At 41.0% G+C, this 23,164-nt stretch overlaps 1 protein-coding gene across 4 annotated transcripts in view; it reads left to right on the top strand.

Moving 5' to 3' along the window:
• The window catches only part of Immp2l (inner mitochondrial membrane peptidase subunit 2), an 871,559-nt gene that overhangs the window by 41,025 nt on the left and 807,370 nt on the right, over positions 1-23,164 (top strand). The window lies entirely within an intron of this gene.

The raw sequence follows: 23,164 nt of genomic DNA, 5'->3' as shown, positions 1-23,164 counted from the left end.
GTAGGGTTTGTTTAGGTCATTGTCAGTGACTCAGCATATAATTTCAGTTTGTCAGAAAGTCTATGTGACTGATTCCAGCCATTCTAGTATGGTCTTTAAGTGAGTTGTTGATTAAAAACACATTAACATTTTAAAATTAATTATTATTATTGTTGTGTGTGTTACTGTGTGTGTTCAGGTGTATGTGTGTACGTGCACGCTATTGCTGTAGTACGTATGTAGAGGTCAGAAGATAATTTTATGGCACATGAGTCCATTTGTGTCCCAGGGATTGAATTCTTGGAGCCAGGCTAGCTCAGCAAGCATTTTTATCTCCTGAGTCATCTTGTTAGCTCACATTGATTAAAAATATTGAAGGCAGTTTGTAACGGAAGAACATTGAAGTGGAGATTTGTACAAACAATTTCGTGTAATAACTCAGAAGGTTTTTTCGAGGAACTGGTGTTTCGAAGCTAGCTTTGTGATAAGTTTATGCAGCTGAGCAGCTTGCATTTTGTCACAGGGTTTTCCTTGATTGTCATCAGCATGTATTAAGGTCACACACTGTGCCGAATAGCTCTGTAAAATACATACATAAAGTGAATATGTAGACTCTCAAGAGATTATAACCATGCAGAGTAATCCAGTGAGTTTTTTCTTTTGTTTTACTTAGAGCCAGTTAAAGCACCAATTTTAAGGACTAAGGATGAATGCACTTTATCATAATTACGGTGTTAAAAACAAGACCCTTCGCTAAGTGTGGAAGTCAGTGAGTTAAGATCAGCAAACTGTCAGGTCATGGCCCCTGTGGGAAGCTAATGTCCAAGCCAGGTTGTAGTTACATTTCCCTCTGCTTCCATCAGTGGAGGGTTCCTTATCCCCCCTCTTGGTCACATGATCTTCACCTCAAGCCATCCACTTCTGGTTCCTTTCTCAGAAGGTCACCAGCCAAGCATAAACTTGGCTATTAATTTGATGAAAGAAATATTTTAATGCATATGGCAGCATATGAAATATGATTTATAGGTGTATGCCTTTGTTTACAAATACAGTTTAAGACATTTAAGAAGGCTTGGTCTTTATTTTTTTCTCTCTTCAGTTTTCAGTTCCTAGCAGCCTTGTCTTAGAGGTAACCCTCAGGGGGAAGGTAGATTTGTTTTGTAGAGCTTTTGAGTCAGACTTATCATTTCAGATTAAAGCTGGCTTCTCCATGGCTGACCAAATCCTTTTTGGAGCCCTAGGATCTTTTAGTAACAATCAGATTAATAATGATTTTCTCCAGTGTTCTTAGTGCTCTCCTGCTATACAACTACCACTATCTATAGAAGGAATTTTTTTTTTTTTTTTGCGGAGTACAAGACCTCCTTACTTCGAATCTAATGACATTTCAGGGGATTATGTGGTAATCACAGTATCTTAATCTTCATACTTTTAGCTCAGCACATTCCTACTGAGAACATACAGTCATGGCTACGGTGGGGAGAGCCAAAGACATTAACATTTATGAAGCTCGGTTCTTGCTCACAAGACATTGATTGTTTAATGCAAGATCGAAGTTTACCCCTAGTGAGGAAGGCAAAGAAGAAAATGTTAAGTCATCCTTCCCAGATGGCACGCAGCTGGCTGTTATTAGCCTTACATAGGTACATTTGAAACTGCAGATGCATTAGTAAATCCTGCATTATTCCCAGCTCTGCTCCTAACAAGCCGAGTTTATTACCTTGGAGTTTGTTTGGCACAGTGTGCCAAATTCCCTTGGTTACATGTTAAAGGAAACTAGCTTGAATTTGCCTAGGTCTGTAAATTTGTTGGAGGGGTTAGTATGCAATTACGACAGGAGCAGCAGCTTGGCACCTGTCGTGGAGAACTGCGACCAGTGGCAAGCAGAGCTGTGCTCAGCCTTCTCTCTGATGCTGTGTTCTGCTCTGTCTACATCTTTGTATGATTGCTTCACATTCGCTTTTTCTGCCATCCCTGGCAGGACACAAGTGGTGCTAGCCATTCTCACGCTTTAAAACGCACCCCCCCCCCAAATCACTCTTCTGTGTAATTTCAGCTAGAAAAAGCTGGGGTCAGGGGGCGACCGTGATTGACTCGGGTTCTGTCAAATGCTCTTACATATACAGGTCAACTTTGACCATCATGGTGAGTGTTTTGATTCATCTAGCTTTGGATAAGTGCACAGTCTTGCCTGTGGTTAGACTGAATGATCTGTGAGAGATAAGGACACACACACATTTTTCTTTTCTTCTCTTTCCTTTTCTTTTCTTTGAATCTCTGTAGGCCTGGCTGCCAGGAACTCACTATGTAGATCAGACCGGCTTTTGTCTCCCAGGTACTAATATTTAAAGACATCTACCACCACAACTTGCCAGAGTCTTTTAAGTCACATTATTTGTGAGGATTGGGAGTGAAGTACAGGTGACATTTCCTAGTGGATGGGCTACTGTTTTCAGGTGAAATTAGAGTGGATGTTCTGGAAAGACAAGAGAAATATGTCTGTCTCTATAGCTTTTGGGTTTTGGACTAATTAGCAGCTAATTTAATTTACAGGTACATTAGATATCACTGAGTCATATATAAGATTGTTTGAGAGCAGAAATTTACAGTGAATAAATCTGTTGACTACATGGCAACTCCTCGCTGTGCTAACTACTTACTGTCTTTGAGGACATTGTTGCTAGATACAGCCGTGATGAACTGAACAGATCTAGACCCTGGGCTTCAGCAGATTTGTCCAGATTGGAATAAACTCATGGCTTTACTTTTCTCTAGTTGTGGGCCTCTCTATCAGATGTCTCAGCACGTCCTATGGGAAATAGTCTGGAAGTTTTGGCTGAGGCCTGAAGCTATTATCTGGTATAAGGCTTTGGCTGTTCCCTGAAGAAAGGCACTCTGGGTTGATGGTGAGGCATTCTTGAACGAAGGCTTTCAACTATGAAAGGAGGACAGAGAAATAAGAGACAGGGAAGAAAATCACAGCAAAGAAAGAAGAAAGCAAATGACAATGATGTGACAGTCAGTTGGATGATAGGGAACGATGGAGGAAATTAGAGATAGATGTAGGGTCGAGGCTGAGGGTCTGTGACCCAGACTCAAGACAGAAAGGTGCTACCCTCAAGACTGATGGGTCATGCCACCTCCCTTGCGATTACTCCTTTGGGACTTGATGCATGACACATCTCTGCTGCACGTTTGGAGGAGGCTCACCTAACCACTGATTGTACATTGCAATGTTGCTTTTAGAAATTTGGTATAAGCTACTGTGGTGGTTAAAATGAGAATGGCTCCCGTAGGCCCTAGACAGTGGCACTCTTGGGACGTGTGGTCTTGTTGGAGTAGGTGTGGTTTTGTTGGAGGAAGTGTGCCACTGTGGGTGGGCTTAGAGGTCTCAGATGCGCAAGCCAGGCCCAGTGTTTCACTCCCTTCCTGCTGCCTGGGTATCTCGATATAGAACTCTCAGCTGTCTCTCCAGCACCATGGTTGCCTGCATACCTCCATTCTTCCTGCCATCATGGTAATGGACCAAGTTGTTCATTAGTTGTCTCTGAAGTGTAGGACAACTCTAATTAAACGCTTTCTTTTCTAAGAGTTACCATGGTCATGTTGTCTCTTCACAGCAGTAGAAACTCTAACTAAGACACTTTATTGTTTTGTTTTTGAAGGGTTTATTAATTAATCTCTAACTTTCACTATTCTAGTTTATGCTCTGAAATACTTTAGGTATGATTTAGTGATATCTAATGACATCATATATAAAGTGAGAAAGTTTTAATATTTAATCACTTCTGTATTTTCAAACATACGATTAATTTTGTCTCAGGAAGTATTTTTGGATATAGACAATATTAAAGAGCACTGGTAATGGTATTGGAATGCAGTCATTTGTCAAATAGCTTTTAAGTACAAAGAGCTATGATAGATACCATGTGTGATAATGAATTAGATGGCCTTTGAGACGTCTTTTCTTTAATAGAGGAAGTTCAAGACTAACTAATATAGCATGATGGATACATCTACTATAGAAGGTGTTCATTTGCCAGATAGGTATTTTGTTATTATTTAGTATATCCACGAATTAAAAGTTGTTGGATTTAGGACATCGGTTTGAAAATTTTACTTTGTATCAGAGTGGTATATGGAAATCATACCTTAAGACCTTTTATTTACTAATTTATTTATTTAAAATTACATTTGTTGTCTTTATTTGTGTGTGTGTGTGTGTGTGTACACATGCGTGCGCGCGCATATATATGTATGTGTAGCTGCACATGTGTTACATTGAACTAGTAGAGGCCTGAGGATAACTTAGAAGAGTTGGTTTTTCTTTCACCATATGTTTCCTTGGCTCAAAGTTAGGCTGTAAGTAAGTGCTTTACCTGCTGAGCTATCTTGCTGGTCATTCTGGTTAGCTTTTAGTTGGCTTGATAGATGCTGCAGTCATCTCGGGAGAGGTAACCTCAATTGGAAAATGCCTCCATCAGACTGGCCTGTATGCAAGTCTGGGCTCTTTTCTTGATACATGATTGATGCAGAAGGTCCCAGCCTACTGTGGGTAGTAACACCCTGGACATGTGGTTCTGAGCTGTATAAGAAAGCAGGTGGAGGAAACCAGTAAACAGTCTTCCTCCATGGTCTCTGCTTTAGTTCCTGCCCCAGGTTTTAACTTGAGTTCCTGCCCTGACTTCTCTCCATGATGGAGTATGACAAGGTAACATAAGCCCTTTACCACTCAAGTTGATTTTGGTCATAGGTTTTATCACAGAAACAGAGAAGTATAACTAGGATACTGGGCAAGTCATTTTACTTTTGACTTCTGTATTTTGGTGTCAGGATGTCATTGACTTACCCAACATCCTTGACTCTCACTCATGGGTCTCTGCGTTAACTGTAGTCACTCTAGAGTGTGGGTTTCATTCCATCTGCTCCATGGTGTGGTTGCTGTCCAGGTGATCTGCTCTTCTCATGGTTGATAACAAGACATAAAAGGATGAGGAGAAATAACTTAGAAACCTTGAGAGCCATAGTATAGAACTTTGGTTTGTTTATCCATGTTTTACTCAATGTATATACCATGTGTATGCCTGGTACTCACAGGGCCAGGAGAGGGCAAGGAATGCCCTGGAACTGGAGTTACAGTTGTGAGCCACCATGTGGGGGTTTGAAAATAAAGCTGGATCCTTTGGAAGAGCAGTCAACTGTTGAGCCATCTCTCCAGCTATCAGATTCTATTGTTTAAAGCCACTCACGTTTGCCAAACCCACAGTCAACCAGTGGGGGCATATTTCTACCTTCAAGGAAGCTAAAGAAGAAGGGACGATTGTGACTTAGGAAGCTACTAGGACTCCATGGTCTTAGAGGTCACTTAAAAAGTTATTTTCCTTTGAGCTTACCGAGAAATGATCCTCATTTTTTTTTATAGACCAATATCGACAAATTTGTAAAAGAATGGAGGCTCGAATATCTGCTCTGTGTTGGATATCTTTAGTTTTCAGATACCTTAGTGTGGCCTGTCTCCAAGTCCCTTTGTAACTTGTGAATACATTATTTAAGAAAGTATGAAAAGCTGAAGTATGAAATCTAATTAAAGAGATTTGTATTCCTACTCTTTTGATTTCTGGGATAATGTGATGGTCACACCAAATATTCTCCCTGAGAAGTAAATTTTGGTATAAGAACTCTTTAGATCGCTCTAAACACTTCCTGGCTGCAGTGTTGCAGGAAAACATTTTTAGGATTTCATCTTCAAGAAATAATTATTTACTTTTAAGCTGGGTGTGGTGGTGCACGCCTTTAATCCCATCACTCCGGAGGTAAAGGCAGATGGATCTCCGTGATTTTTGAGGCCAGCCTGGTCTACAAAAGCTAGTTCCAGGGTAGCCTGAAAAGCCATAGAGAAACCCTGTCTCGAAAAACCAAACAAAACAAAACCAAAAAAACCAAAACCAACCAACCAAACAAAAAATAAACCCCAAAGTCCCCCCAAATCTCACACTCCTCAGTAGTTCCTTTCTTAACATTGGTTTTCTAGTATTGATTTGTAGCTCACCAGCTGTCTGGATAGAAGGATAAAGATTACCAAACAGAAGGAGCTTGGTTAGGTGAAAGTAAGTCCTGTATGAAATGAAAATTTAACGTTGCAATGATTACTTCAGTTGAAAACAACGTTCAGCTTATGGCGTATTTCTTTAATCTAGCTCTATTGATACAGTCATTTTGGATGAAACGTTCCCTTTGCAGTGCTCAGTTCATAATGACTGTGGGCACAGATTACTGGTTAATGATTATTCTTGCTGACCTGTTGTTCCCTGTAGTGCACATGAATTACTTCTACTGCTTGTTGAAAGGCCACCTATGAAAGTAGATGCACTTGTTTTTTCTTACAGAAGCACCATATTACACAACATTAATTTAATTCAGGAAACGAAGACTGATATTGCATACAGTTGAAACTACAGAGGGAATTTATGTAGGTGGAATGCAATTATTCAAATTAGAACTTCAATGACTTACCAAGGCTTTTAGAGCAAAAGGGTGCCCCAGGAATAGTTTAATGACCTCACACCAAAGTTTTAAATTTTACTTGAGTGAGGAAGCCTCCAGCAGGGTCACTGGCTCTGGGAGAAGGTGTATGCTTTCCACATTGAAAATTAAGTTTTAAGGCTTTTCAAAGTAAGGGAGAGAAGTCATTTTGAGTATTGTCATCTCATTTTTGCTGCAATTAACACATAATTTTTAAGTAGCAACCATTCCCTTTTTCCTGTTTTGCATTGCCAGAGGCAAAAACACTTGAAATTATCATTCCTTTCTGCCATCTTTGCAGCTCAGACTTCAGAGAGATATATATGCAAACCAGATTTCAAAATTAGGCAATAGGACAGAAAATAGCACCTAGATCTTTATTCATCATTAATACCCATTCATTGGTTTGAAATTGTCTTGACTTTTAGCTACCTATGTACAAGCCTGAAGAAACTGACTTGTAATAAACCCCTTAGACTCCCACCTAGCTCTGTAGTCATTATCTTATTTCCTACTGAGTTGAAAATTGAAAGTTCTGTTCAAAAAGTAAGCAAAGAGGCCCTTTCTTTCTCACAAATCTCAACTTAAAAAAATTAAATATACAGAGGGCTTCCTGAGACTCAGTAGTCATTGTGGTTGTGCTAATAACTGTGATTCTTATATTCCCAGATGCTGGATCTAGACTCCAAAGGAAAGAGATACATTGTGATTTACATGCCAGCATTTCTGGAGGAGTTTGGGAATTAGACTTCCTGCTGAATTTGCACTTCTGAGATGCTGGGAACCACCTGGCACAGTATCCTTCTGTGCCAACTCCACTCCTCTGTGCTCTGACACCCCCTACCCCATGTCGGCCCAGGCTAACATCCAAAGAAGCCCGGATTTAATGTTTGGATATTTTATGGGATTGGCTTGTGTGCTTTCTTCCCAAATTCCTTTTGGCGCGGTAATGTCACCTGAAGGTTTCCCTTAGGGTGCTACAGGTTTTTATGTAGCTCTGTAAGCCATCATTAACAGAGAATTCACATAGTTTGTATTTATAGCAACAGGCATGTGACCCTGGAGCAGTTGGTTGGTCATAACTCTGTAATGTCCCCTTGGGGGTGTTCCCTCACTTTTTAAAAATGGGAATAACAGTGCTTCTGCTTTGTACATCTAGGGTCATGGCTTCTTCTTCTTCTTTTTTTTTTTATGAAACAGAGTTTCTCTGTATTGTTTTGGAGGCTGTCGGTCCTGCCAGTCCTCAAACTCACAGAGATCCGCCTGCCTCTGCCTCCCGAGTGCTGGGATTAAAGGCGTGCGCCACCACCGCCCGGCGGGGCCATGGCTTCTTTAGCACAAAAGTTATTCTTCCTTTAGTGAGCTTACTAAACTGAGCATGGTGGGGTTTACTAAACTGGGGAAGATAAGGCAGGAAGATCGAAGGTTTGGGGTCAGCCTAGACTACATAGTGGAAATCCTGTGCCAACTTGGCACATGTCATTGCTGAGCTCTGTGGACCCTGCAGAGTTGGAATGGGGTTACTTTGACTTGATTAGGATGATGATTATCAAAATGACATCAGTCCTGCTTGTCATTCTTTTTCTGGTCCTTTAATGGAGCATAGACTCTGGACACAGGCTTCTCCATCGCCGTATCTTGCGTATGTATAAACAACAACAAAACCCGGGGATGCCCCGTGGTTCTATTTCCACTGCTGTCCCACCTGCAATACAACTCATTGTAGTATTAGCCACTGAGATTTTGGGGTTCTCTCTAAAGTAGTTAGCCAAATTTGACTGTATAACAGGACTCAATTTCTTCCTTGCTTTTCTTCATGGTCTTTTAAAAACTACCCCCAAGTTACAATTATGTCTTTCACCCATGATTAGAAATTCTATTCTGTTATCCTCTTGTTATTTCATAGATTATTACTAACTATACTTTGTAAGCTTCTCAAAGGAAGAGACCATTTCCTTCTCATCTACCCATTCACAGGGATACTGAATAAATGCATATTAAATGTGTTCTTTGAAGCATTAAAGTGCTTGAATAATTAAACTACAGAAATATGTTAAATATTCACTAATCATTTTTCCTTAAACTTTGAGGGGTTTCTTCACTATTCTGAAAACTTTTTTGCTCCACGATGAACTTGTCATGTTCTTTAGGATACAGGCATTCAACCCTTTTCGCCCATGACTCATACTAAGTTACATCTTATTGTACTGTACACACCTATGCACAACTGAAACAAAAGCTTCATGTAACAATACTTAAAAGATAATTGTCGTCATTATGCAGTGCCCTCTGATATTTTCAGTTATGTTTGCAACCCGCTAAATTGATTCTGTGACTCACTCTTTGGGTATGACCTGTAGTCTGAAATGCTGCTTTGTGGCTGGAGGGAGGCCTGACAGGATGAGGAGGGAGGCCTGACAGGGTGAAGCAGCTCAAACTGAGCTATAACTAGGGGAGTAGGTCATGCTTGTCTTTGATTATAAAGTTCTAAGTGTGGGCTTGTCATAGGGATTTAGGCAATAAGGGGGACATGAAGGATCTGGAGGCTCTATCTTCTGTAAAAGTTTCCTTTCGTAGTCAATGTGACCCTTGGGCCTTTTTCTGTTGACATCACCTGACATATTTATTAATCATGACTCATGAGCCGCATCCTATACCTATGCAATTAGAATCATTTTCTGAGTACTGTGGGATATATATTGCAACTGTTTTGTAAATATTAACTTTTGAGAATTGTTTCCTTATGGAGAGTTCCAATTTTGGGCGAAACAAATTGTTGGACTTTTTTAGATTCACTTTATATGACAGGTTCTAAGTGTCTTTGTTATCATGGACCTTTAAGCATACGTTCATTTTGACCTTCTTTCTCTTTAAAACAGTGTTTTTAGTTTTGTTTGTTTTATTTACTATTTGTGTATTTGTGCCAGAAGAGAGCATTGAATCGCCTGGAACTGGACTGAACTGGACTGATGCTTAAGAGCCTCTATGTGGATGCTGGGAGCCAAAGCTGAGTCCTTTGCATGAACAGCAGCTGCTCTGAAACAACGAGCTGTTTTCCCAGCCCGCACACCATTCTCCCACTCATTTCATATTTGTGCCAATTTTTAGCATGCTTTAATCTCTCATACACCTTGGTCACTTTATAAATACGTCCTTTGAAAATTTTGACTACTTTAAGAACTTCAGTTTTTCTTACGTCTTGTTTTCCCTTTCTTTTTATTTTTCCTGTCCTGTTTTCCATTTTCTCCTCACTATTTTAAAAGCAAACACTTTATATTTTATATCCTTTGCTTTTTATCTTTTTTTTGCCAGCATATATGCTTTTCCTTGTTTAAAAAAGTAGGCCGTCTTTTATGTAACTTTCTTTCTCTTTTTGTGGTGCAGGGACTGAACCTTGGGCTTCACACATGGTAGACAGGTGCTCTACCACTGGACAATATTTCTAACTGTTTCTGTAGTTGATGATGAGCAGGAAGCATGGCCACAAGTGCCATTTGAGTGACTGGCCCATTCCCTTAGCTTGGGAGCCATGTTGATTTTTACAGCAGTGTCTTCTCAGTGAACCAGGCGTCTCTCATTGCCTTGTACAGTGCTTTTTCCTCCACCCCCCCTGCGAGTTTTATTGATGAGTGACTTGTTTTGTCCAACGGGACATCAGCAGATATCACTCAGATAGAAGCCTGGTGAGTAATCTGAACTGGAAACACATAAGAACTCAGGCTGTCTTGCTGCAGGAGACACTGGAACTGTGTTGAGATCGTGGCCAGCAAGCCTCAGCTAGAGCCTGATGTGTGCATGAGGTCAGCTTGTGCTGACCAGCTGCCTTTGCCCTCCGATGATCACATCCAAATGGGTAACCTCACGAGATGCCTGTGTGGGATCTCCCTGCTCAGTGGGGCCCCAATGCAGAATTGCCGACAGGGACTTGAGCTATCATTTTAGGAATACTTTTGTAGTGATTTGTTATAAAGCAATAGATAACTGAGCAAAGCCCCGCCGTAATTAGTGAGCTGCTGTTATAAGTCAATCCTCAAACAAGCAGCTCAGGGGGTTGGAAAAAGTGGGACGATTTGGAAGAGTTTGTCAAATGGCAGGCAGCTGTTGGTAGAGGCCAGGAAGGTGGGAAAGGGTCTATAATTATTAGAGACTGGAATGCAGGTTCCCCTTCTCCATGTTACTGAAACAGCTGAAGCTGCCATCTTTGGGAGCTCTGAAACAGAAGATGTGTACACCTCCAAACTCACACATCAGGCTGACAGGGCTCTGGGAAGAGAGCTGAAAGTGTCAGCTATTTTCTGCATTTTTATCTAAGGTATCCAAAGGGTACCCAGGACTTTATGAGTTAGGAAATTAAACCCTGGTACATTTCTAGTTTCTAAGCAGGCAAAAGCATCTCAGAGTAAGAAAAGCTTTGGGGTACATAGAACATCCAGACTAGAAAATGTTTCAGGATCTGCAATGGAGTGGAGGTGGTGCCTGTAAATGCTCTTCATTTGATGTGAGAAAGTCTAAGACTCCTAAGACTTTTGGACACCACATCCCAGACCTTCCAAAAGAGGTAACTCTTTTGAAAAATTACTGGTGTAGTTTTGGGGTGATTGACACAAACCTCAGTTAATAGGAAATCTATGAAGTCTTAAGTGATTTAAATTAGCTTGTATTAAAAAGAACAATCAGTTTAAAAGGGAGCCTATGAGTCGCCAGCATTCCGTGACAGAAGCATTTCTTTTATAAAAGCCCAGGCACAGGTCAGGAGCCATATGCCATGGAGAGTCACTCCAAGGGAAGAGAAGCCAGGAACAGCCCTAATGGAACATTCTTTGGATAGAAGGCCTGTGCTTGCTGGGTCTTATGAACAAATGACTTCTCTGTTTCTCTGTTGCTTTTGAAACCATTACACCATTTGTATTTTGATGTCACAAGTCTCAGTTTCTAAGTTATGGAAGCAGGCTACATCCTGGAATCCTCCCCTTTACTTTGCCCTAATGCCTATAGCAGATTAATTGAGTTTGCTCCTCTGTCAAAGACTGAGACTTGGGGATCTTTGGAACTGTTGCATGTGAGCGCTGTGGCTCATCAGGCCCAGAGAGCAGAGTGTCATAGATTGCTAGGTTTCTATCTAGCCCTTTCCTTGGTATGCAAGCTCTGTGCAGTCTCGGCCGCACTTTTTCTTGACTTGGCCAATGGCTCTTTTTTAGCAGGTAGAACAGCAAACGGGGGCCCGTTGGATGCCTGCACACAGAATCACATCCTCCTACAGGCATCTGAGTCACCCAGCCAGTCCAACCCAGATGAGATTGCACAGTCGTGGGCCAGTGCTTTCGCTTCTCAGTTTTGGAGTTCTTTGTTTTGTAGCCATTAGATGAGTAATACAAGGTCTATAGTTCTTTTGTCTTTTTTTATCTGACACAGTGCCTAGCAAATCATTTTAATAAGCAGTTTGTTTCCAACACAGTTGAACCCCTTAGTTCTGATGGGTTGGCTCCATGTAGTTCAAGGGAACCACAAACCAAAATTTCTACTGATACCCTTTGAATGCTGGATTTAAAAATGTTACTTTTATATAATGCAGCATCAAATTCAACAAAAGGAAGCAAAGGGTTTAAAAACCTGTTGTCTTTTCTTACATATTTTTTTTTGACCCACAGGTATATATTTTTTTCCATTGGTACTATATGGACACAAAGTTTCTAGAAAGCTACAGAATGTCTATCACTTTACAGATAGCCCCATGAATAGATTGGCACACCTTTGTACACGCTGGGGAACTGGCCATTTTGGACTGGTTGGCTTCTGGCAGAATCATCTAGAGAGTCTTTCCAGGGGCTGGCGAGTTAGATGGCTCAGAGGTTAAGAGCACTAGTTGCTCTTCCAGATGGCCAGGGTTTGATTCCCAGCACCCACATGGCACCCCTCAGCTTCTATAATTCCAAATTCAGACAATTGAACTCCTGGCTTCCATGGAGCTCCAGGCATGCACATGGTGTATAGATACACAATCAGGCAAAATATCCATGCATATGGGACTGATCCAGACATCCCTCCCACCGAACCTGGGTGACAGAGAGGAGGCCTTGGCAATCTGTGGGACCTTGGAGAGTGGAGCAGTGTTTATTTCTGGCATATAGAGGGACTCTGGGAACCCATACTACGTGGAGGGATGCTCTCTCAGCCTGGACACATGGGGAAGAACCTAGGCCCTTCCTGGGATGATGTGACAGACTCTGAAAATCCCTCATGGGGAGCTGAGGGGGATGGAGTAGTGGTAAGGGGTTGGGAGAATGGGGGGAAGGGGAGGGAGAGGGAACTGAGAGTGACATGTATAAAAAGTTAAATAAAAAATATGAAGAAAAAAATCCATGCATATAAAAAAACCTTTCTAAAACCTTATTTATTATTTGAAATTTTTCCTTTTTTTGTTACTACACACCTTACTGTGGACACTTATATTTTATGTCAAGGAGTCTGAATGATAAAGTAGCTTCTTCTTGGCAAGAAGAATTGTCCGTGGAAGAAAAAGCCTTTTGTTGTGTTGGGATTTTATTATACACAAAATATCTTGTTAATGTGTAAAATATTCATTTATATGAATTTTACATTTCACTAATTTCACATAATCTATTACTTGTCACAAACTGAGCTATAAGCCAGACTATTTACCTTAAATTCTGTGATATTAACTGTGAAATAACACACTTGCATTTAAAAAACAGATTGACAGATTGATTTTTTTTATGACTTTAAATTATATATACTTGTGTATTGGGGTTGGGTGCATGTGAGTGCAACTGCCAAGGAGGCTAGAGGCCTTAGCTCTCCTAGGACAGGAGGTACAGGCATTTTTGAGCTGCCTCACCTGGGTGCTGGGTAACTTTCATCCTCCACAAGAACACTAACTTCTCTTAATCTCTGAGCCATTTCTCCAGCCCCATTCATAGAGTTTTATAGTTATTAAGTTATGTACCAAGCCATAGTTGAACTCTTGCAGTCAAGTTGCAGGGAGGAGAATCAAGGAGACTTTTAAACAATAAAAGATGGTTAAAAAGGAAGATAAACATAGGCCCAGTTTCTCTGTGTTCCGGCAGCCACTCTCAAATAACCCCTTAGAAACTTATTATTAATTATAAATGCTCATTCAGTAGCTTGGGCTTGTCTCCAGCCAGTTCTTACAATTTATATTAACCCATTCCTATTAAATCTGTGTGCTGCCCCGAGACTTGTTTACCTCGCCTATGTAATTCTCATGTTGCTTCTTCTACATCTGGCTGCTCAAGATCTTCTGATTCCACCCTTCTTCCCAGAATTCTCTCTGCCCCTTAAAATCCTGCCTAGCTATTGGCCAGTCAGCTTTTTATTAACAATGAGAGCAGCACATTTTCACTGTGTACAGAAAGATTATTCCACAGCAGATAAACTTTAGAAGTATGTAAGAAAAGAATATAAAAAATCTGTTGGCTCCAGTGAAGCCATCTATTTTTTTTTAAGATTTATTTATACAGTGTTCTGCCTACATGCCAGAAGAGGGCCCCAGATTGAATTGTAGATGGTTGTAAGCCACCATGTTGTTGCTGGGAATTGAACTTGGCCCTTGGAAGAGCAGTCAGTGCTCTTAACCTAGAAAAAAACAATGGAATCCTGAAATTTGCAGGCAAATGGATGGCACTAGAAGAAACCATCCTGAGTGAGCTAACCCAGTCACAAAAAGAGAAATATGGCATGTACTCTTTCATATGTGGATTTTAGACATAGATCCGGGGAGTGCCAGCCTACAACCCCATGGCCAGAGAGTCTGGGAAACAGAAACTTCATTCAGTGGCTGATGGAAGCAGAGGCAGACTCCCACGGCTAAGCACTGAGATGAACTCAGGAAATCCAGTGTCAGAGAGGGAGGACTGATGAGCAAAGGGGTTAAGACTGGGCTGGTGTAACCCCCAGAAACAGCTGACCTGACAAGGGTTAGCTCTTGAATCCCGGACTGATGCCTGGGAATCCAGCATGGGACTGATCAAGACCCCCTGAATGTGGGTGTCAGTGAGGAGGCCTAGGTAATCTATTGAGCCTTGGGCAGCAGATCAGTACTCATCCCAAGTATACACATGGACTTTGGACTCCCATCCAACAATGAGAGATGTACTCTCACCCTGAACTCTTGGGGGGAGGGTCTAGGCCCTGCCCTGAATGAAATGACAGACTATGGACACCCCCATGCAGGGCCTTACCCTCCCTGGGGAAATGAGGGTATATTGGGGGGCTTCGGGGGGGGGAGGGCACGGGAGGAGGGGGAGAGAAACAGAGAGGGACCTGGAATTGACATGTGAAGCAACCTTGTTTCTAGCTCACCCCTTAAAAACAACTCATTGCCTGTTCTTCATCAAACGTTGTGTATTGATTGATGAAAACTTCGAAATGATAGAGAAAACACACATGCCAAAAGTCTACCTTCCAGAATTAGTTCTTTTGATTTGTTATTCCACCTGGTGATAGGTAAGAGTATTATAGTAGTACTTTACCTATGTTGGTTTCCTGTCTCTAGCTGCATGACGAAGGTATCATTTTACAGATGGAGACACAGAAGCAGAGGGAAGAAATACTTGGCTGACACTCTCACAGATGGAGGCTGAGGTTTCAGATGCCACAGTTTGCCTTTCCGAGCTATTGTACTTTGCACTTCTTTGTCTGCACAGTTCTCTCTCCTCCCCTCTCCCCATGGGTGTCTCTACTTTTCCTTTCTCTCCCCTCCTCCCTCTGTTCCCCGTCTTTTTCTAAGCTGGATCATACCAATTTGCTTTTTAATCACATTTTTACTTTTTATCTGCTGAATACTCAATATTTTTTCTGCAATGTAATTGCTAATTAGTTTTTTGTATCCATATGCCACGTAATTTAATCACTGTTAAATTATAGTTTAATCAGCTGGCAGGCAGCAGTGTGTCTGTCTCCATGCCCCTCCTTCTGATCTATTGCTACAATATTAACAGAGGCCTAATGCTACATTGTAGTGATGTTCCTCACTGCTTGTCACATAGGCCATTTCATGTCATCATGGCAAAAAGAAAGTGTAGTCACTGACATATTTTGAGATACTGCCTTCATACAACTTTATTACATTCTGTTTTTATAATTGTTCTGTTTCATTATTGTTAACCTTTCATTGTCCCTGGGTTATAAACCAGGCTGTCATAGATATGCATGTGTAGGCAAGATCTTAGTGTGTGTATAAAGAGATAGTTTGGTATAGCCAAGGTTCCAGTGTCACTGAGGGTCTTGGGATATACTCCTTGTAGATGACGTATGATATTGTATTGAGGTTGGTATAGACTTTTACTCTAATAAATAATGTATAATGAACTCCTTTGATGCATTTCTGAGTTTCTCAGGACAGCTTGTTAAATATGATGTTCGTCGGTAGAAGGATAAGGCCAGTCTTTCAGCACATTTGAGCAGATCACCTTGCATTCTTTTATCACATGTAATGTAAGCAAGTGCCTTTAAAAATTGATGCTTCTCTCTATAATAGAGTATACCGTTAAGACCAGGAGAAGGAAAAATTAACAACTCAGTGTTTTTCTAAATCAAAATAATGTGACATGTCTACCTTTACTATGCATAATTACTGTATTCTAATGTTTTCTTTTAAAATAACAATTTCTTGCATTTATTTCTTGGTGTGTGTGTGTGTGTGCGTGCGCGCGCACACTTACGCCGTGTAGGCATGTGGAGGTCAGGGCTTGCCAGTGTGGTTCTCTCTTTCTGCCATGCGGTTGCCAGTGCTCACACTCAGCTGGTCAGGCCTGGCAACAAGTGTTCTTATGCATTGCGCCATCCTGATGTCCCTCCAATCCTATTAAAAAATTAAGAAATAATGATTAAAAATTGTAGTTAGTTTAATGGGAACGAGATTTCATGAACTACTGAAAGGAGGAAATCATCTGTCAGTGTTCTCTTGCTGTGAGGAGACACCATGACCATTCCAGTTCTTATAAAAGAAAGCACTCAATTGGGGCTTGCTTATAGTTTCTGACGTTTAGTCCATTATCATCATGACAGCACACAGAGAATTCTACACGCATATCTGCTGGCTGTAGGAAGAGAGAGAGAGACTCTGAGCTTGGAATGGGCTTTTTGAGACTTCAAAGCCCACCCCCAGTGACACAGTTTCTCCAAGAAAGTCATGCCCTCTAATCCTTTCAAATGGTACCATTCCATGGTGACCAAGTATTCAGGTCTCTGAGCCTATGAGGGCCAATCTCAGTGATACTACCATATCATCAGTCTGGTTTTAAGTGGAGAATGATGAGGAACCACAAGTCAGTAAGTAAACAAGGGAAAATGATTAAAACAAAGTTCTCCCACCCTCCACCTGTGATGTGATGTCACCACATAGCCCTAGTTGGCCTGGAAATCACCATGTAGACCAGGCTGACCTTGAAACCACAGAGATCTGCTTGCCGTCTCCTTCTGAGTGTTGGGCTTAAAGACAAATATCACTAAGCCTATCAGACAAGGAATTCATTTTTATAAAAGACGCCTAGGCCTCTTTCTGATCACAGTGCATTAGATACATATTTGAATCAGGTGCTGAGCACAGCGTCCGAAAACAGCTGCCATGGCTTGTTTTCTAGGTGACCGAATGAGGGATAGGACGCCTGGATTGATCCATGCTGTTTCCCACGCTCAGCAGCAGCTTTTCTGTTGCTGGCTCACCACGTGAGGAAGCTGGGAGTCTGGGAGAGGGGAGGCCTGTCTGCTCAGCAGGGAGTGACAGGCCAGGCATGAAGGACTTGTGTAGGGAGCTGCCTTCCCACAAGAAAGCAGAGGACTTAATAAAGATACATTCTTTGTCATTGTTATTTGGATTTCTTCCCCTTTGTGTTTCAGTGGAATGTATGCATGACTTGAAGGTTTTTTTTCCTTCCTTCCTTCCTTCCTTCCTTCCTTCCTTCCTTCCTTCCTTCCTTCCTTTCTTTCTTTCTTTCTTTCTTTCACCTTTAAATCATTTTGCTGGGCTAAGAGCTCTACTTGATTTTTTTTTTTTTGGAATGTATTTGAAAAATCCTTCTTTTCTTTTAAGCATATGAATGTTTTCCTTGCTGTATGTGTGGTTGGACCACCTGTGTGCAGTGCCCACAGAGGCTGGAAAAGGACGCCGGATCCTCATGAACTGGAGTTACCGATGGTTGTGAGCTACCTCATGTGGATGCTGGGACCCGAACCCAGGTCCTTTGCAAGAGCAGTAGGTTTTTCTGACTGCCCAGTCATCTCTGTGACACCGAATCTGCTTTTGAATTAGATGGCTAGTCACTGTAGGTTAAATGTTAAGGAGTATTGGTTATAAGTGTGTTTTATGTGAGAAGTTTTGTTAATACCTGGGTAAACTTATACTTCATTTTCTTATGTATATCCAGTCAGATGCATCTGAGAACTCCAAGAGTCATGCAAATGATAGAGACTTTGGAAGAGCAAGGAAAAAAGATGGTGATTTGTCCACATTTTTCCAAAGGCTGCATCCAAACAAAAATGATCCTATAATAGAATATACTTGTAAAATGTCTATCACCACACATTAGTTTTAAAGGCAATCTATTGTTTAGTGATATCCTATGTATATGCCATGTACTTTGAGCATATTTACCCCCTTATTACCTCTATTACTTACTTTTGTCTTGCTGTGATGAAACACCCTGAGGGAGGAAACTTAGAGAAGGAAGAGTTTATTTGGGCTTAGGGTTCCAGAGGAAGAGTCCATCATGGTGCAGGGGCATGGCAGCAAGCGGCGGGCACAATGCTAGCAACAGCACGCTGAACACTCACATTTTCAAATGTAAACATGAGGAGAGAGAAAATGAGCCTCAAGTTGTGCGAGGCATTTAATCTCAAAGACCTACCCAGTGATAACTTCTGCTGGCAAGTCTGCACTGCCTAAACCTCCCAAAATGTCACCTACAGCTGGGAACCACGTGTTCAAATGTGTGGCCTATGATCTTGCAGTCTCCTGTCCTCTCTCTACAGACCAAATCATATCTCTCCTAGAAGTTGGTCTTTTCAAAATTGTAGACCACCTAAGTTAGAAAGCTTGTGATATTTTCCTGAATTCTGTCACCAAACATGATACTCTCCATTCTTGTCCATTTTCCTGCAAATGATTTCAGTCTTCCTTGCTGTTATATAGTGCTCAATTGCATACTCACCGTATTTTCTTCTCCTGCTCATACATTAACGGGCATTAGGCAGATTACATATTTTGACTTTCCTGACAAGTGCTGTGACTAATGAGAATGTGTGATGATGATGAGTCCTTCAGGTATGTAGCCAGGACTGGTATGCCTGGGTCATATAGGGGAGTGTGTGTGTGTGTGTGTGTGTGTGTGTGTGTGTGTGTGTGTGTGTGTGTGTGTGTGTTACTTCCCTCTTTTTTATAGTAGATGCACCAATTTACATTCCAACTAAGTATGTAAGTTTCCTTTTTCCCTTCATCCTCACCAATGTTATTTGAAAATAACCATCTGACTGGGATAAGATAAAACCCAATTATAGTTTTGATAAGCATTTCTGTGATGGAAGATGTCATTATTTACTTTTTATATGTTTATTTGTTTATTGGCCATTGTACTTCATTTGAAGAACATTCATTCATTTTACTATTTATTGTCTAGATTATTTATTACTTTTGTGTTTGCTTTTTAGAATCATTTCTGTATTCTGAATATTAATCCCCTGTAGCAAAGTAGCTGGCAGGATTTCTTTTGTAAGCCATTTCCTTACACTGGTAATTATTTCGCTTGTTGTACAGAAGGTTTTTAATTTTATGCAGTCCCCTTTGTCAGTTCCTGCTATTATTTCCTGAACTGCAAGAATCCTGAAAGTCATTACCTATTACATGCATGTTTACATGTAGCAGCTAACATTTCAGGTCTTACCTTAAGATCTTGATCTATTTTGAACGCGTTTTTGCTCAGAGTGGAAGATAGGGTTCTAGTTTCTGTCTTCTACTTGTGGATGTCACGTCTCTCAGCATTACTCATTAAAAAGCCCCTTTGTTTTAAAGACAGCTGTTTAACTTAAATTATATGTATGTGTCTGTACGCAGGTGTGTGTGTATGTGGATGCACCATGGGAGGCTTCAGACCCCCTGGAGCTGTAGTCCTACACAGTTGTGAGCCTGCTCCTGGGGGAGCTGGGAACTGACCTCTCCTTTTCTACAAGAAAGACGGGGCCAGCTCTTCAGTCCCTCAGGGTTCCTTTTCTCTAAAGTGTGTCCACAGTACCTTTGCCCAAAGTTAGGCATTTGTAGTCTTGTGAGTTTGTTTCCATATTTGATTGATTTATGTGACTGTGGTGTGTCAGGGCCACACTGCTTGTTACTGTGATTTAAGGTAGCACACACGGAATGAGGTATGATTTCCATCGTTGTTCTTTCTGACTAGGTAACTTTGCTATCTGAGGGGATTTGGGTTTGTTTCTTTCTGTCTTTGCCTCCCTCTTTCCATTTTGGGGAGAATATCATTTAGCTTTTGATGGGAAGTGTATTTGAATTTGTGGATTACTTTTAGTAATATAGAGATTTGCAGTGTTAACCCTGCCAATCTATGAGCACAGGAGACATTTCTATCTTCTAGTGTCATTGTAAATTTCTCTTTTGTGTTTTATAGTTTTCATTTTTGAAGTCTTTCACCTCCTTAGTTATGTTATTCTTTTTATTTGTTTGTTTTGGTTTTTTAAGACAGGGCTTCTGAAGCAGAAATATGATACTATACAAATTTAGGGATGTCCTATGATATTTATTGAAAGAGACATAACTTACGTGAAAAGCCAAGAAAGCAGAGAACCAAACGTTCGCACACTGCTTTCCAGGTCGAAACCGAAACCCAAAGAGAAAGCGTCTCCTCCGCTAGTTCTGTTTACCCCCATACATTCTATGTACCGTAAACACACCCACATGGGAGTGGTTAGTCCTAAGGAGCTGCGGACACGTAAAATCTCTCCCTACAGGCTTCTCTGTGTAGCCTTGGCTGTCTTGAAACCTCTTCTGTTGACTAGGCTGGCCTTGAACTCACCTGCATCTGCCTGGGATTAAAGGTGCGCAGCACCACCACCAAGCCTGGTTATGCTATTCTTTGGTATTTATTTTAGATGTTACTTACTACTATTGTGTGCCTGTGTGCATGCATACGTGCATGTAGATATTAGTGTGCATGTGCCATAGTGTGCATGTATGCATATAGATATTAGTGTGCATGTACCATATGTGCATGCATGCGTGCATGTAGATATTAGTGTGCATGTGCCATAGTGTGCATGCAGAGGTCAGAGGAAAACTTTGGGAGTCAGTCCTCTTTTTTACTGTTGGTTTCTGCTGACTTAGGTCACTAGGCCTGCACAGCAGGTGAAGCTATTTCACCAGTCATACATGTACATATGTGCTTCACTGTCTTACCGGAGAGCTGCCTATACATTACTTTTAGTTGTACTTCATACTTCCTGGTTAATATTGCAGCCTTAAATGCTTTAAACAAATAGTAGTGTCTTAGTTCCTTCATTGCTATATATTTTTTTAACTGATAGGTTTCCCTAATAATCTCCTTGAAGTCATGATTCTCCAAGAATGTTTGAGGACTGCTGTGGGTTCTGTATGTGCTATTAGAGGTTGTCGCCATTAGATGTACAGAACCTTATATTTAAGTCTTGTGGACTGCAGATAGCGGTGTGGGGGGAAGTTAAAGGTGTCAGTGTCAAGAAAGTTGCATTCAGGCTTTGTTGGTAGACAGCAGGCAGTAGATTATGGCCTGGAATTTTTATTAATATAAAAAATAAGTAAAATAGATTATAAAAAAGTAGACCAGAATCAGTTACTGATTAATAGCTTCTTTTTTTTTTTTTTCTTTACGAGACAACGGTTTCTCTGTATTGTTTTGGAGGCTGTCGGACCAGCCTGGCCTCGAACTCACAGAGATCCGTCTACTTCTGCCTCCCGAATGCTGGGATTAAAGGCATGAGCCACCAACGCCCGGCTATTAATAGCTTCTTATAAGGCAGAAAATCTATCATGACTTTAATTCCATAGGGGAATTTTATTTCCATAAAACAAAACATATTTCCTCAAAACAGTCTTTATTTAAACTTGGAAACAAACTGAGGATTTAAATTACTCTGCCAATAATATTTATTTGTGGGAGGAATAAATATCCTTCAACATAGTTCTTGATCAGAGATAAACATGAAATTCTAATTATCGTGTTATGCTTCCTTAAAAAATAGGTTCTGTATATGCAAGCCTCAGCCTTTCTGATTACAAATGTGTACCACCATACCCACTGCCAACCAACTGTTAAATTTTTGTAATATATATTTTTATGTGTATAAAATTTAAAAAATGAAAAAGTAAAAGCCTAATGATTGAATACTTTGTGACTAATGAGTTATTAACGATTCATATTTCTTATTTTTCACATGTGAGTGTGCGTGCGTGCGTGCGTGCGTGTGTGTGTGTGTGTGTGTGTGTGTGTGTGTGTGAGCTTGCATACAGGTGCATGTGTATGTGTGTGCATTTGCTTGTGTAGGCCCAAGCTTGATGTTGGGAATCTCTTCAAGCACTCTTCTGCCTGATTTCTTGAGGCAAGCTCTCGCAGTCCAACCTAGAATTCTGAGAAATGCTGATCTTCCTAGTAACCTTGCTCCAGCTTGTACCTGTCCCAGGGGTTGGAGCCTTTTCTTGGCTTCTGAGCATGACTCTACTGCTTTTGTTTGTGCTGCAAACCCCTTAGCTGCCCGTCCATCTTCCTGAGCCTGCGAACACTGTCGTTCGTATGTATCACTTTGCGCATCCTAAGCATGTTTGGCTTAATTCCACGTTGAGCAAATAAGGCCCCAAAGAAAATGATGCTGACATTTTTCTGCTTACACAAAGGGAAGAGTCATCCACCAATAATTTAGAAATGAATTTTAAAATTATCTGCCACGAGACTTTGAACTTAGTCCTCAACATAAAAATGTGCAAAGCGATATGTAAGGCTTTCTTTTGTCTTCACGCGTGTGGATGTAGCACTTGCTTTTGCTTTGCTTTACTCTGTTGTTAGCACCGGTACCAGGTCATTCGTTGACCACGGTACTGTGTCGTGTGCTGTGTTAAGATTTTGTGGATTGCTTCTTTGTCATGCAACTCTCACTTTATACATGAAGAAATGAGGCTTAAAGCAGTTGAATCATTTGCTGGATATGCCTAGTATGGAAATGCAGCCAATAGTTCAAAAACATCTTTCTCTCTTTAGTGCAAGGCCTATTCAGAAGTCTTCCTCTGATTATTCGTTTCCTGGTGATGCTAGATACTGGCCTGGGATATGCCAGGAATGTGCTTTTGACTGAGCTCCATGCCCATTGCCACTCCACGTGTGGTCTTTAACCTTAGTGGTTCAGGGTAGGACTGGGATAAAGTGGGTGTGAGAATACAGGTTTCTGAAGAGAAGATAGGGCAGGCCCTGGGATCCTCCTGTAATAATTCTAGTGAGCGTCATTGCCTTTGCCCTGACTCCTGGGACTCTCCAGTGCTGGCAGGAATGTCGTAGACAGACAGTCTCATATGACTTGAGATATGGGTAGACATACCTATAATCTTGGAAGTTTTGTTTTTCTTTAAAAACTTTGCTGTTTGAAATTGTTCATAATTTTG

The sequence above is a fragment of the Mesocricetus auratus genome, unplaced genomic scaffold (genome assembly GCF_017639785.1).
Source record: "Mesocricetus auratus isolate SY011 unplaced genomic scaffold, BCM_Maur_2.0 Super-Scaffold_15014, whole genome shotgun sequence".
Classification (NCBI taxonomy): Eukaryota; Metazoa; Chordata; class Mammalia; order Rodentia; family Cricetidae; genus Mesocricetus; species Mesocricetus auratus.
This window is presented reverse-complemented; position numbering and strand designations above follow the sequence as displayed.